The sequence below is a fragment of the Octopus sinensis genome, linkage group LG17 (assembly GCF_006345805.1).
Source record: "Octopus sinensis linkage group LG17, ASM634580v1, whole genome shotgun sequence".
NCBI classification, from domain to species: Eukaryota; Metazoa; Mollusca; class Cephalopoda; order Octopoda; family Octopodidae; genus Octopus; species Octopus sinensis.
This window is the reverse complement of record NC_043013.1, coordinates 31185837-31200149: the sequence shown is the minus strand read 5'-3', so window position 1 is coordinate 31200149 and position 14313 is coordinate 31185837. Positions and strand designations below refer to the sequence as shown.

The 14313-nt window shown below is 34.4% G+C and overlaps 1 protein-coding gene and 1 long non-coding RNA gene across 4 annotated transcripts in view; one reads left to right on the top strand and one right to left on the bottom strand.

Moving 5' to 3' along the window:
- LOC115220891 (allatostatin-A receptor) overlaps window positions 1-14313 on the bottom strand; it is a 356256-nt gene that overhangs the window by 224763 nt on the left and 117180 nt on the right. The window lies entirely within an intron of this gene.
- The window catches only part of LOC118766770, a 19614-nt gene continuing 12538 nt past the window's right edge, over window positions 7238-14313 (top strand). Inside the window, exon 1 of the long non-coding RNA XR_005002684.1 lies at window positions 7238-7249. This is a non-coding gene — a long non-coding RNA (uncharacterized LOC118766770). The remainder of the gene's footprint in view (window positions 7250-14313) is intronic.

The following is a 14313-nucleotide window of genomic DNA, read 5'->3' as shown; positions in this document are numbered from 1 at the left end:
GTTTATATGGTTACATTTATTTGGATACAACCTTTTCACTGAAGAAGCCTATTTTTCTCGTGTTGTACTAATAAGTACATCTATTCGAGATTCTTTTGTTGTGCAAAATGTATATCATGTTTTCCTTCATATCTCTATGCAAATTTCTTAATGATCCTAATAAGATGATGATGTTGATACTCTCTCTTTCTCTCTTCTACTTGTTTCAGTCATTTGACTGCGGCCATGCTGGAGCACCGCGGTTAGCCGAGCAAATCGACACCCGAACTTATTCTTTGTAAGCCTAGTACTTATTCGATCGGTCTCTTTTGCCGAACCGCTATGTTACAGGGACGTAAACACACCAGCATCGGTTGTCAAGCGATGTTGGGGGGACAAACACAGGCACACAAACACACACATATAGACACGTATACATATATAAATATATACGACGGGCTCCTTTCAGTTTGCGTCTACCAAATCCACTCACAATGCTTTGGTCGACCCGATGCTATAGTAGAAGATACTAGCCGAAGGTGCCACGCAGTGGGACTGAACCCGGTACTATGTGGCTGGTAATCTAGCAACTTACCACACATCCACTCCTGCGCCTATGATAGTTGATAATTTTCATACTTTTTACTTGATAATTTTTATGATTTTTTATTTTATTGCTGACGATGTTACAGTGTTAACATCTTAGTTTCGTAAATACACAGTATTGAACACATAAATCCTATATTTAGTTTAAATCCCTATTGATACTAAAATATTCAGTAACACATAGTTGTATGCGAGTTATAGATATATCAATACTTTATTGTCCAAGACCACAATATCGCACTGAAAATCCGTTCCTGATTATACTATTCCGCTCAAATTTCATTGGACTATTGATTAACGCCAGACGGTTGCTTTTTGATGTGAATACTATTTAACCCATATATATATATATATACATACATACATACATATATATATATATATATATATATATATATATATATATAATATATATATATATATATATATATATATATATATATATATATATATATATATGGATAGATAGAAAGATGATAGATAGGCGCATAACTCAGTGGTTAGAGCGTCGAGCTTAAGATCGTCAGGTTGTGAGTTCGATTCTCGGACCAGGCTGCGTGTTGTGTTCTTGAGCAAGACACTTTATTTCACGTTGCTCCAGTGCACTCAGCTGTAGAAATGAGTTGCGACACCACTGATGACAAGCTGTATCAGCCCGTTTGCCTTTCCCTTGGATAACATCAGTGATGTGGAGAGTGGAGCGTGGTATGTATAGTCGACTACTGATCTTCGATAAACAACCTTGCCCTGTGTTGTGCCTCGGAGGGCAACTTTGTAGGTGCAAACTCATGGTCATTCATGACCGAAGGGGGTCTCAATATATATATATATATATAATATATATATATATATATATATATATATATATGTGTGTGTGTGTGTGTGTGTGTGTGTGTGTGTGTGTATAAAGAGAGAGAGAGAGAGAGAGAGAGAAATAGAAGTATGATAACTTTCTAATAATTTTAATCTATACATACCTATTTTTCTATACAGTTTCCTTATGTGTGTCTGTCTGTGTGTCGCTCTCTCTCTCTCTCTCTCTCTCTCTCTCTATATATATATATATATATATATATATACAGAGAGAGAGAAAAAATACGTGCGTGTGTGTGTGTGCTCCGTCGTCAAAATATGTATGGATTTAAATTATTAGAAAGACAGTTTAGTTGAAAGAAGAATTTTGCGATCACATAAAACATAAAATCTAAATTATTAAGCAAAACCATTAAAGAATCGCATGCAGTAACGATGTCGAATCAGTAATAAATTTCGTTTTTATCTTTTTAATCAAATGACGATTTCGGTCTGCATGTTACTCATGAAATTTATCGAAAAATTTATTTTTACTGTGAAATATCAAATATCAAAATAAGTTCATTGCGTGCTACTGTTCATCTCTGTTTCCCTCTCTTTCTCTATTTCTCCCTCTCTCTCTTACGAAACATGATTTTAGTGCTCGATTGTAGATGTCTGGATAAGAGAATAAAAATAAAAAAACGTAACGTCAAAACCGATAAATATGTTACATACTCTTTATGAACACTTAACAAATCTCAATGCATCAGCGGCCATGTTATAATATCTCCGGCAGAGGTTCTCAAACGGAGTATTTTAGCGTACTGACACTAAAAAAAAAAAAATTTTATTCATTACCTTGGTATACACAATTATGATTCTCGAACCTATGGCAACACCAGCTTTCCACCTTTTTTCTGATATTTTAACTTAATCTTGCTTATTGTGTATGTATAGATATTTGGGCAAGGTTAAAAAAACCAGTTTAACCACAATGTTTTCTTGTACCCCTAGTTTTTACTTAAATGTAGTGAGTCAAGATAACAAGCATAATGAGAAATGTTACTACATACAATCTCTCGTTCTTCTTGGATCATTAGCTGACATGTCTCTTGATTTTTTTAAGCTGGCCGTCTTAGGAAACTAAAGAAATGTCGGGAGGATTTAGTTTTCATTACACTGTATAAGAGTAATATATGTTTCAACAAAATCCTTTTTCATTTTCACCTGCTGTTAATTAATTATTCAGTTGAGTATCATTGTGAGATATTTTATTCTTTCTGTTGACTTCTGGATTTTCTCGAGACAAGAAACTGCATTTGTCATGTGTGCTGATTCCGTTCTTTTTTTGTGAAATTTTAATGTGGCTTTCCTTTAAACCACTTTGTAAAATGGGTTACTTATTGTCTTTTGCAATGTATTCAAGAATGTAAAGCCAAGCGAAGATGGAATATTCTATGTTGGCTAAAATCACTGTTATTCTCTGTTGGTCACATGAATTAGATGCAAGATTGATTTCTTTTCTATCAGTTTGAGTAACAAGAAAGCGACGTTTTGAACCATGAGGAATTTGTACACGATTTTTGCAGAGTTTTGTATTTTTCGTGTTTTTTTTCGCAATTATCTGATGATACAGATATTGAAGCCCAAATGCATCAATAAGTTAATATTGATACCTTTTTCATCGTTGTTAGTCACCTGAAATGGAACCGTGAAAGCGCGATATTCGAGCAATTTTGCTATTCAATTTCAAAAAAGAACGCAAAGCAGCTGGTGCGGAAATGACCAGTGAGTGGTGAACTCGAAAATGATTTAAATGATTTCACAGTGGAGACCTGAGCCTTGGAGATCCTGAGCGTAGTGGATGCCTATCTGTCATCGGTGACCGCCATTAAAGACCGTCATTGAGAAAGATCCATGTAAAACCACTCGAGAACTGGCAAAAGAACTTTAAGTTAGCCAGAAAACTGCCTGCCACCATTTGCATGCGATCGGAAAATCTACAAAGCTCGACAAATGGCTACCACACGATTTGAATGAAGATCAGAAAATGCGCAGATATGAAATTTGCTCGTCGCTTCCTCTCCGTAACCCGAACTATCTATTTCTCGACCGCATTGTACCTTGTGTTGGAAAGTGGATTCTATACAATAATAAAAAAACGTTCTTCCCAGTGATTAGACCAGAATGAAGCACCGAAAATCTCCCTAAACCCGAGAAAGAAGGTTTGGTGGTGTACTGCTGAACGCATTCACTATAACTCATCCACTATAACCCGGAGAAACCATTGTTGCAGAAATATATTGCAATGAAATTGCCAAAACAATCGAAAACGTGCTACATCTCTGTCGCAGACTGGTCAACAGAAGAGGGACAACCAATTTTCATGACAATGATCGACCATACGTTTCACTATTGACTTTCCAGAAGTTGAGCCAACTTGGCTACGAAGTTCTTCCCAAACCAGCTTATACCCCAGACCTTTCCCCCACAGTACCGCTTTCTGAAGCTCCAAAACCGAGGCCAAAAGTGCATTCAAAAAGTTGCTCAGCTCCAGAACTCCATATTATGTTATCAGAAAAAAAAACTTGTAACTCGTTGGCAAAAATGTGTTGATTGTAATGGTACTTATTTGATGAATAAAATTTCCGCATTTTTGAAATATATTGTGATGAATTTGTTTCAAAACGTTGCTTACTTTTTATTCAGCCTGATATATGTAATGTATTTGTGTTGTTGCAGATTTGTGGCATCTGTTGTTAAGTTTATTCTGTCTTGTGTGTAGAGAATGTTTATCGTGTTAAGTGTGGCAATGGCCGAGTTTACAGATTATTTAGATATGGTTAGTGTAATATATCTTAAGGAATGTGGGTACATATTTCGAGGAAAATGTGAAAGTTTGCTTTTGTACTGGTTCTTAATTGAGCGTTAAAAAGGAAATCTCTTCATGCCATTCCATTGAGGTAATTTGAAACTGTTAATAAGTTGCTATTTCAAACTGTTAGTGAGTTGCTTTTTCACACTACAAATTGCACCTGCCTAAGAACTGATAGCCATTTGAAGCTCTCAGGTAGGTCCTCTGGTCGGATTGAGAATAGTGTAGTTGTATGATTAGAAAGGTAAATATGTGTATGAATAATATGAAGTGGCAGGAGTGGATGTGTGGTAAGTAGCTTCTTTACCAACCACATGGTTCCGGGTTCATTTCCAATGCGTGGCACCTTGGGTAAGTGTCTTCTACTATAGCCTCGGGCCGACCAAATCCTTGTGAGTGGATTTGGTAGACGGAAAGTGAAAGAAGCCAGTTGTATATATATATATATATATATATATATATATATATATACACACACACACAAAGAATAAGTCCTTGGGTCGATTTGCTCGACTAAAGGCGATGCTCTAGCATGGCCGCAGTCAAATGACTGGAACAAGTAAAAGAGTAAAGAGTATCCCTTTTTCTAGAATTGTTGTGCTATTATCTTTAGAACTGATGAAAAGGTATTTAGTAGTGTTGGTGTTAATTATATTAAATATAGTGAGTCTTTCAGTTTCTCCATGCCTTTTGTGTAAGTTTCAGATTTGTCTAACAATAATCAATTTGATTCCTAACATTATGCTTTTGCTCTTAGCTTTCTGGTAGGAAGAAGTGGTCTTTTTCATTTTTGACGTCAATGTATGGATTTGAAGTGGGATACTGACTTTGAAATAAGTGACTGATTCGGGTGTCTCCTTGGTGTTTGTGCTTAAGCTGCTTTAAGTTAATTGTGTGACTAGAAACATTGTGTATCCGGTGCTCTTAGCAATTATGCATATAACATTATGTAATATTTTAGAATTTCTTTTAGTGTTTAAGTTGCTTAATACTTTTGCCCGTTGCTTTGGTTTTCTATAGCTTAATCTTTGTGTTATTTCTTGATTACTTGTATAACGTGGAGTTCTGGGCTGCGCATATTTTGTTTGAAGTTGTCCCTATTTTTCAACTGGCGAGCTATTTCTAGCGTGTAAATTGATTGCTTATTTTACGCATTTTCCTTCCCAGAATATATTTTCAGATGTTGAATATATGCACCGCAGTATCGGCAATATCAAATACTAAAATCACTACTATAAATAGAGTGGTGTTTTTTAGTACTGCACGAAAACACAATTAACTAAAGTGTATGTTTTACATTTGAAGTGAAATTTTCGGGGATTTAGGAGTTAACAGTTAGAAGCAGATTTAATTCTCGGATGAGTTATTATATTTTATTTTTTCAGCTACTTTCATATTCTATTCCTCCATAAATATATTCTATAATGATTGAAAGTTATTTTAAGTAATATTTTGATTTCATTTTGTTAGAATTCCACATAAAATCGATGGTTTAGACTATACTGTAAAGCCTGTGGGGATTAAAAAAATGTAATTTTTAACTGGTTTTCAGTTTTTAATTGCAGCGTTTCGCACTAATAGGTTTTGGCTGCTTTCTGCTATTTGCTAGTGGCCATACTGGCGTATCGATACGAAAATTCTATACATGATGCTACAATGAGGCGTCAAATACATTACTGTAAACTCATTAGTATCATCCTTACAACGGAAATCTTTAGTAAGGCACAACATGTATCCACCATCGCTGCTGATGAAAACAATTAGTTAATATTTTATTGTTATGGATTGAATTTTGTTTATAACGCGTATATAAACGTTTATAAATAAATACAAGCATACACAGATTCTCTTGTATAGGCTCGTTGTTGCAATGGAACCACAAATTGGTTTTGCTTTCTGATATTTGTTTTATTAAATCCAATTAAATAGTGCCGGTAATATTGGTCTAAGCTGTAAATACGTACACACTTACATTCGGTTTGTAAACACATTTCCCACGTGGTAAAAGTAGACACTTTTCTATAAAAGGCAGCCGTTAAACCATTCTGTCGCTCTTTCTCTTTATCATCCCTCTCTCTCTCCATGACTTTGATATACATGAATCTCATTTGGTATCTTACAGAGACTATCTTTTCTCATCAAGCACGAGTTTAGATCTCCTTACAGAGATACCCTGAATACTGGATGTTGATTTTGTTATCTGAATATCACTACATTTTTCTCTGGAGTGCTTCTAAAGTATATCTAAGCACTGAGAAAGCCTGAATGTCGCTGTATTGAGTAAACAGAAAGCATGTTATTCATACCAAGACATGTAAATTCCTTCCAAACCCTCAGAAGGAGGAACATGAGTGAACTATCGTGTTAATTTAGTAATAGCATATCACGGCTAGTTGAAAAGTTCTTCATTTAATTAATTATTGAGAGACATGAAGTTTAAAATATATATGTCGATATGAATTATATTACTGAATATATATATTAATTAATCTGTCACAAAATTTTCCTAAACCATATTAGCATGCTTTGACTAGATACAAAGTAATTTGCTAACGCTCGATATGAAGGAATACCATGTAAATTTTATATATATACAGATATATATATATATATATATCCTTATATCTATGTATCTATATATACGTATATATACTATATATATATATATATATATATATATATATATATATAGATATATATATGTATATATATATGTATAAATGTATACGTATATATATATATATATATTATATATATATATATATATATATATATATATATATATATATATATATAATACATACATATGCTAATAGAAGCTTAGATGAAGTGAATCACATCAAGTCACGACTGTCTAAATTATTAATTTACTAGCAATATTATTGCAAATATCATACTAAACAAACGTACTCTGGTTTACATGGCTTATAGCAACAACAATGACAATATTAATAGTGAAATATTGGTACAACGCCATTCACTTCGGGGACAACAGTGAAAATACAGTTCTTACTAATAAGAGTAACCCCAGAGCACAGGAAAGGAGCAGTGGTAGTTTACTTGATGAGAGACATATAGATGATCTAAAAGAAGACAATAAAACTAATGGCGACATAACAGATGAACAAAAGGCAATCTACGAAAGAATAAAGAGAAGGCTACAGGTGAACGATAGCGACATTATTTGCAACCTTAGAAAAGGTTGATCGATCGAAATTGAACCAAGAAACGAAAATTGTCAATGAAATTCTGAAATACATCAGAACAAACATCACTGAAACAAATAAGTTGATCAATGCCGCAAGTATTGTTGTAGCAGAAAAAGTGAGTGTTGATGTCAAGAAAAAGAAACATAATAGAAGTGACAGAAGAAAAGATCCATGGCGGAAAAGAAGAATCCAGGCAGGGTTAGACATGCCCTCGAAAGAAATCTCTATGTTACATCGAAAAGAGAAAAGGGAGCTTAAAAGCGAACAACAATACAGGGCGCTGAAAAGGATGTAAAATACAGGGCACTGAAATGGAAGAATAATATTGAAAGAGAGGACCTGAAAGTAGTAGTGGAGGAACTGAAACAGCGCCTCGTTTCAAAGAAAGCAAAGATAGTAAGATACCACCAAAGAATGAAAGGTTACCGCTAGAATAGGTTATTGAGAGAGAGAGTAGATCAGAAGAGATTCTACAAAGAAATAAATGTAGAGTATACAGATTAAAAGTAGATACCAGCTAACATTGAGAGTCAAAGATTTTGGAATGACATCTGAAGCAAAGACAAGGAGCACAAGACGGATGCTGAATGGTTGCAAGGACTGAAACAAACAGTAGTCAGTCCAAAACAGGCAGAACTAGTCATTTCAGTTAGGAAAGTAAGGGAAATCAGTAAACAAAGGAGCAACTGGAAGGCCCTGTGGACCAGATGGAGTTCAAGGCTACTGGATCAAAAGATTTGGTGACTGTCATGCACAAATAGCTGCGCAACTCAACACCTTATTAAATGCCGACCAAGGAACACCAAAGTGGTTGATATTGGGTAGGACTGTGCTCTGCCCGAAAAACATCGAAAAAAGCAATACGGTAGAGAATTACAGGCCGATAATCGGTTTGCCACTTATGTGGGAGTTATTGACTGGAATACTCGCAGAGTCAATGTACGAATATCTGGAAAAAATGGAGTCCTGCCATATGAGCAGACGGGTTGCAAGCGTAAGTGCAGAGGTACGAAGATTAACTCCTGATAGACAAAACTGTACTTAGAGACTGCAAGAGGAGGAAAAGTAACTTAGCCATGACATGGATCGGCTATCGTAAGGCGTACGATATGTTCCCACATTCTTGGATTATGGAGTGTGTGAACCTATTTGGTACTGCATCGAATGCTGAGCGATTGCTTGGAAAAGGTATGGCGAATTGGAGGAAGGGACTTGACAGCATACGGAAGAGGCTTAGGGACAGTAGAATTTAGGAGGGGCATCTTCTAAGGGGACTGCTTGTCCCCACTGACCTTTGTTCTGTGCTTGATACCACTAACAATGATTCTGAGGAAAGCAAAAACTGGGTATGTATTCAATAGCCGCCGACAAAATGTCAACCATTTGTTATTCATGGACGACCTCGAACTTTATGTTAAAGATGAAGCCCAAGTCAGTTCCCTCGTTGATACGGTGTATAACTGCACTGCTGATATCAGAATGGAGTTCGGACTGAAACCATTAATCATGTTGTCTCCATGTGCAGTCTTTTTGCGCCTGCAGGTTATCCCAACAAGCATGATAGACCAGCACAATATATATATTCACTGGGTAATTTTCAAAAGCATATACCTTTCCCATGATAAAAACTGGTAGGAACACAAATCACCTACAGTACTTGATGACATCTCACTCATCTGGAACTTGACCATTGAAACTGACAGAAAGATAGATGCGAATTGGCCAGACATTATATTGAAAGACTTCAGATGAAATCATGCCTTATCATTTATATAACTGTCCCACTCGACATAAATATATTTGTTAAGCCCCACAAAAACTGAGCAAGTATAAAGATCTTGAAATAGAAATTGGCGAACTGTGGAATCTCAAGACTACAACAATACCTATTGTCATAGGTGCCCTAGGAACGATAGCAAAAGGGGCTTATTGTTACCTAGTTCAGATACCGAGAAATACCAAAATGGCAGAAATTCAAAAGATAGTACACATGGGAACTGCCCATATCCTACGTAAAATATTGTCTGTGTAATCTCAAATGTTTAAACAAACTCATAATTTCATTATGTTTTCTTAGAAAGTCTCTAGAATTGTAAGTACTATGTGGAAAACCAAATAAATGACACCCTAGGTATAACACCAACGTGAACTTCTAACTTGTTGTCTCCTGAGGTCTGTGGGTGAGACTTGGAGCCAACTTTACAAATACAAATCAAAAGTCATATAATAATAATAATAATAATAATTAATAATAATAATAATAATAATAATAATAATAATAATAATAATAATAATAATAGAATAAGAAAAAGAAGGAGAATAGTTTTAATGATTTAAAATTTTGGAACAAAGCCAAGAATTTCGGGTGGGGGAATACACACACACACACACACACACACACACACATATATATATATATATATATACATATATACACGCACACACACACATACATTTGTGCACAAACACGCACAAAGAAACATACATGCATGTGAATATGTGTGTGTGTATATATATGGCGGATATATATGTATACGTATATATACATATATATATATTATATATATATATATTATATATATATATATATATATATATATATACGATATTCATACACATACACAGCCAAAAACACATATATATTTCTTCTCTATACGGTATCAGAGAATGTGTGTCGCTTAAAAAATATGTATAGTATTTGCAAGTGGAGAGAGCTTTCGTCACTAGCTTGAAGACGGATAACATCAGGAAACCTAGGTCTGTGGCCTTGCAAATATTATACGGACACAAATTCTGTGCCGATAGCCAGCTCGAAAATATGTTTCTCTGGGGCTATAACAGTAGTAATATCGTCCTTTATAAGGGTACCACATTCTTTTGACACATAAACATTAATATCCCGTACGGTTATTGCATATCACTCGCTCAGAGATATAAAACAAGTTGTTTCTGTATGTGTATAATATATATATATATATATATATATATATATGCATACAGAGAGAGGGAGTGATAGATAGGTAGACAAATAAATAGATATTATTCATGTATGCGTTTATATGTAGATACATACAGTTGCCCAACTATATATATTATTATATGCCTGCTTATATCACCACATTTTTCACATTTGCTGTTTCGGCTCAAATACATGATTGGAAACATGATTATCAATCAATAACCTGTTATTTTGCGATAACATTCTATTATATTGCGATATTGTTTTCGCATGAAAATATATCGGTTGTTGTCATGGTGAGATAATGCAAACTATAAGGAAATATGATATTAATATTTAGATGAAAGGGAAAGAAAATGTGTTCTCATGATTTCTAAATTCATATAGCTCTTGTTAGAAAATAGAAACGCGTCGCAGACCCTCGAAGGTCTAACCTGAGGCAATAAGTGATGTGACTTTCGTTTGATTTTAGTTATCATTATCGTTTCACCGATACATATGATTGCGTTACATGATACTTAGTTCTCACTTAATGTAGTAGACTGATTTGGGCAGAATTTCGCTTCTATTTTAAAGATGTTTACCGATCACTGAGAAGATTTCTCTTTTAAATGCTGGCTTGTATATTTACGTAACTTAGAGGTTCGGGGTAAGATACTAATAGAATAAGCAAGAGACTTAAAATCAAGTACTGGAGTCATTTACTCCGACTTAATCCTTCAAGGTGATGTCCCAACCTAGCCACAGTCCTAAGAATAACACAAGTAAAAGATGAAGATAGAAAAATGAATATTTCCTGCAGTTTATTTCACCACGAGAATATAAATAATGTTCTAATTACGATATCTGCTACAGTGATTAACTTTTCTGATGTATTATTTTTGATACATGCACGCATGAAAATCTATTGAACAATTTTTATGACAATCACGCTTCTAAAATTATTTGGTTTTATATGTCTAGCGCAATTTAATGCGGTATATTTTCATAGAAAATATTGCCAATTAAATGAAATTTTAAAATATATTGCTTATTAATGTTCTTTTCTTTAGTGAAATTGTTGCTTAGATTTAAATGATTTCATTAAGCGGTTTTATTAAGTTTTTTTGCTCTGTAATTAATACTAAACTGAGTCATCAAATTATTGAAATTATTAAGAAGAAATTAATTGGTAATTAAGAATTAATTTTCTCATCGTAATATACTTTTTATCATGATAAATTGAGATATATTTCAATCAAATATTAGTCTCCTTTAGTTTGGACAGAAAGACCAGTATAATATTTTATGACGATTCTGCATTTGCAACATAGTATACATAAATTATAAAAAATTCCTCCCAAAAATCTTCGTTTATACATCTTCATACCTGCATTCTCTTCCATTAATAATGCATATGTATCATTTAGCTCTACGATTATTTACATCCATGACATTCCAGCTATTATAGCAATATACGGCGCATTCACACGATACCTCTTGAACCGATTTTCTCTCTTTCTCTCTCTCTACCTCCGTCTCCCTCTCTCTCTCTCCCCTCTCTCTCTCTCTCTCTCTCTCTCTCTCTCTCTCTCTGTTACTCTTAATATTTTACCTTCTAGATACAAACTACATAGAAGCTCATTTCTAGCTTCAGTGCCACCTTAATTAAGTGATTTAGAAAATAAGTTCACTGTCAATTGGTTACTGCTTCAATCCCACAGCAACGCATTGTTGACAAGCTTCTCCAAGCGTAAATGTAATGTCTACAGCGCAATTTTATAATACCAAACAAAGTGCAACTTTATATCAAAAATCAAGTATATAGAATACTCTAAGAAGTCTACAAATGCACCTGACTTTTGAGCGAAACAATTAGTGGCATTTAAAGTCTGATACTGATTTACACATATTTCAATACAGGATGTTTTGTGTTCCAGTGTGCACTGCAAGCTTCCTTTAGAACACTTATGTGGACAACTAAATACTCCGACGACCAGCATTGCTTTATCTGCAGAAGTTTTTTCCACCCAAGTGAATAGTCAAGAGTTGCTTGTATTTTACACCACATTCAGTTCTCTCATACATACTTTCGCTCATATTTTTTTCATCTTTATTCACATATATTTAGAAGCACAAACATATATTTAAACTAATCGTAACATTGTAAATATTGGTACAGAACCAAAACAAGAGACGTACTTTGCGCTGGAGTATTACTTGTCAGCGAATACACTTATTCTAAGATTTCACCAAATGTGTGTTGCTTGATGTATTTATATATATATATATAGATAAGTAGGTAGATAGGTAGATAGATAGATAGATATATCCCATTAAGGTTCAGTTTTCTATCTGTAATAATTAAACATAACTAGCAATGCATTGTTTCTTTTTGTGAAATATAAGAATGACATTTACAGGTTTTGGCTTCAAACAAACCGTAACTAAATTTTGATTTATTGTGTAACAAATTAATTTATATTCCACAAAGATCTCACAAATACATTTAAAAAAAAAAATTTGAAATGGGTAATATGCGATTAAAATATGCTTCGAAATTGCCATGCTGAATAAAAATTCAAAGGTGATGATAGAAGTAATGTTCAGAAGATTGGAATGACAATGAATTCAAAATTAATTAAAAATTAAATGTGGCTGTGTGGTAAGTAGCTTGCTAACCAACCACACAGTTTCGGGTTCAGTCCCACTGCGTGGCATCTTGGGCAAGTGTCTTCTGCTATAGCCCCGGGCCGACCAATGCCTTGTGAGTGGATTTGGTAGACGGAAACTGAAGAAGCCCGTCGTATATATGTATATATATATATATATGTGTGTGTGTGTGTGTGTGTGTGTGTGTTTGTGTGTGTGTGTGTTTATCCCCCTAGCATTGCTTGACAACCGATGCTGGTGTGTTTGTGTCCCCGTCACTTAGCGGTTCGGCAAAAAGAGACCGATAGAATAAGTACTAAAAGGTGGTGCTCCAGCATGGCCGCAGTCAAATGACTGAAACAAGTAAAAGAGTAAAAGAGAATATACATATGATGGTTCTGCCAAAAATATTACATAAGCTGGAAGAAAATTTAACGTCGTAGGATACAGTCTTTCAATTTAAATATATTTAATGCATTACATAGCGATGACAAATTAATTCAGATTTGAGAATAACGGGAATAAATTGCACAGCAGTGAAACGAATTGAGGAAAGCGGCGGTAACGTTAATTACTAGTATAATTACAAAAATCATAATTGTAAAATATATAATGTAATAATATTGTTGACAATTGAATAAATTCATTATAATTGTCATCGCTGTAGTCGTGGGTATAAATGACCAAACAAACAGTAAACGTATCTGTCTGTCCGTCTGTATGTCTGTCGCTTTATATCTATCTATATATATATATGGAGAAGAAGAAAAGAAGACGAAGATGACGAAGAAGAAGAAGACGAAGAAGAAGAGTAAGAAGAAGAAGAAGAAGAAGAGGGAGGAGGAGGAGGAGGATGAGAAGAAGAAGAAGAAGAAGAAGAAGAAGAAGAAGAAGAAGAAGAAGAAGAAGAAGAAGAAGAAGAAGAAGAAGAAGAAGAAGCTCGGCGCGAATGGGACACCCAATCTATAGAAAATAGTATAACTGCTCTAAAACTCCGCAATTTAGAATGACATTCAATATAAGTAGATTCAGTTGTAAGCTAGTGACCTCCCAGTGGGGATCTCAGTTCGTGCAATATTCAACGTATTGGATCTGTGTCATTCTACCGACAAAGATTCAATGAAATTATTTGCTTCTCTACTGAGCCTTGCAAGAGGATGGGCAGATTAATCGTGATATAGATTTTAGCAAATTTGTTTATATTTTAGATAGACGTACAATCAATCCAGTGGTCTTCTAAACAGTTCCGTCTGCGCAAA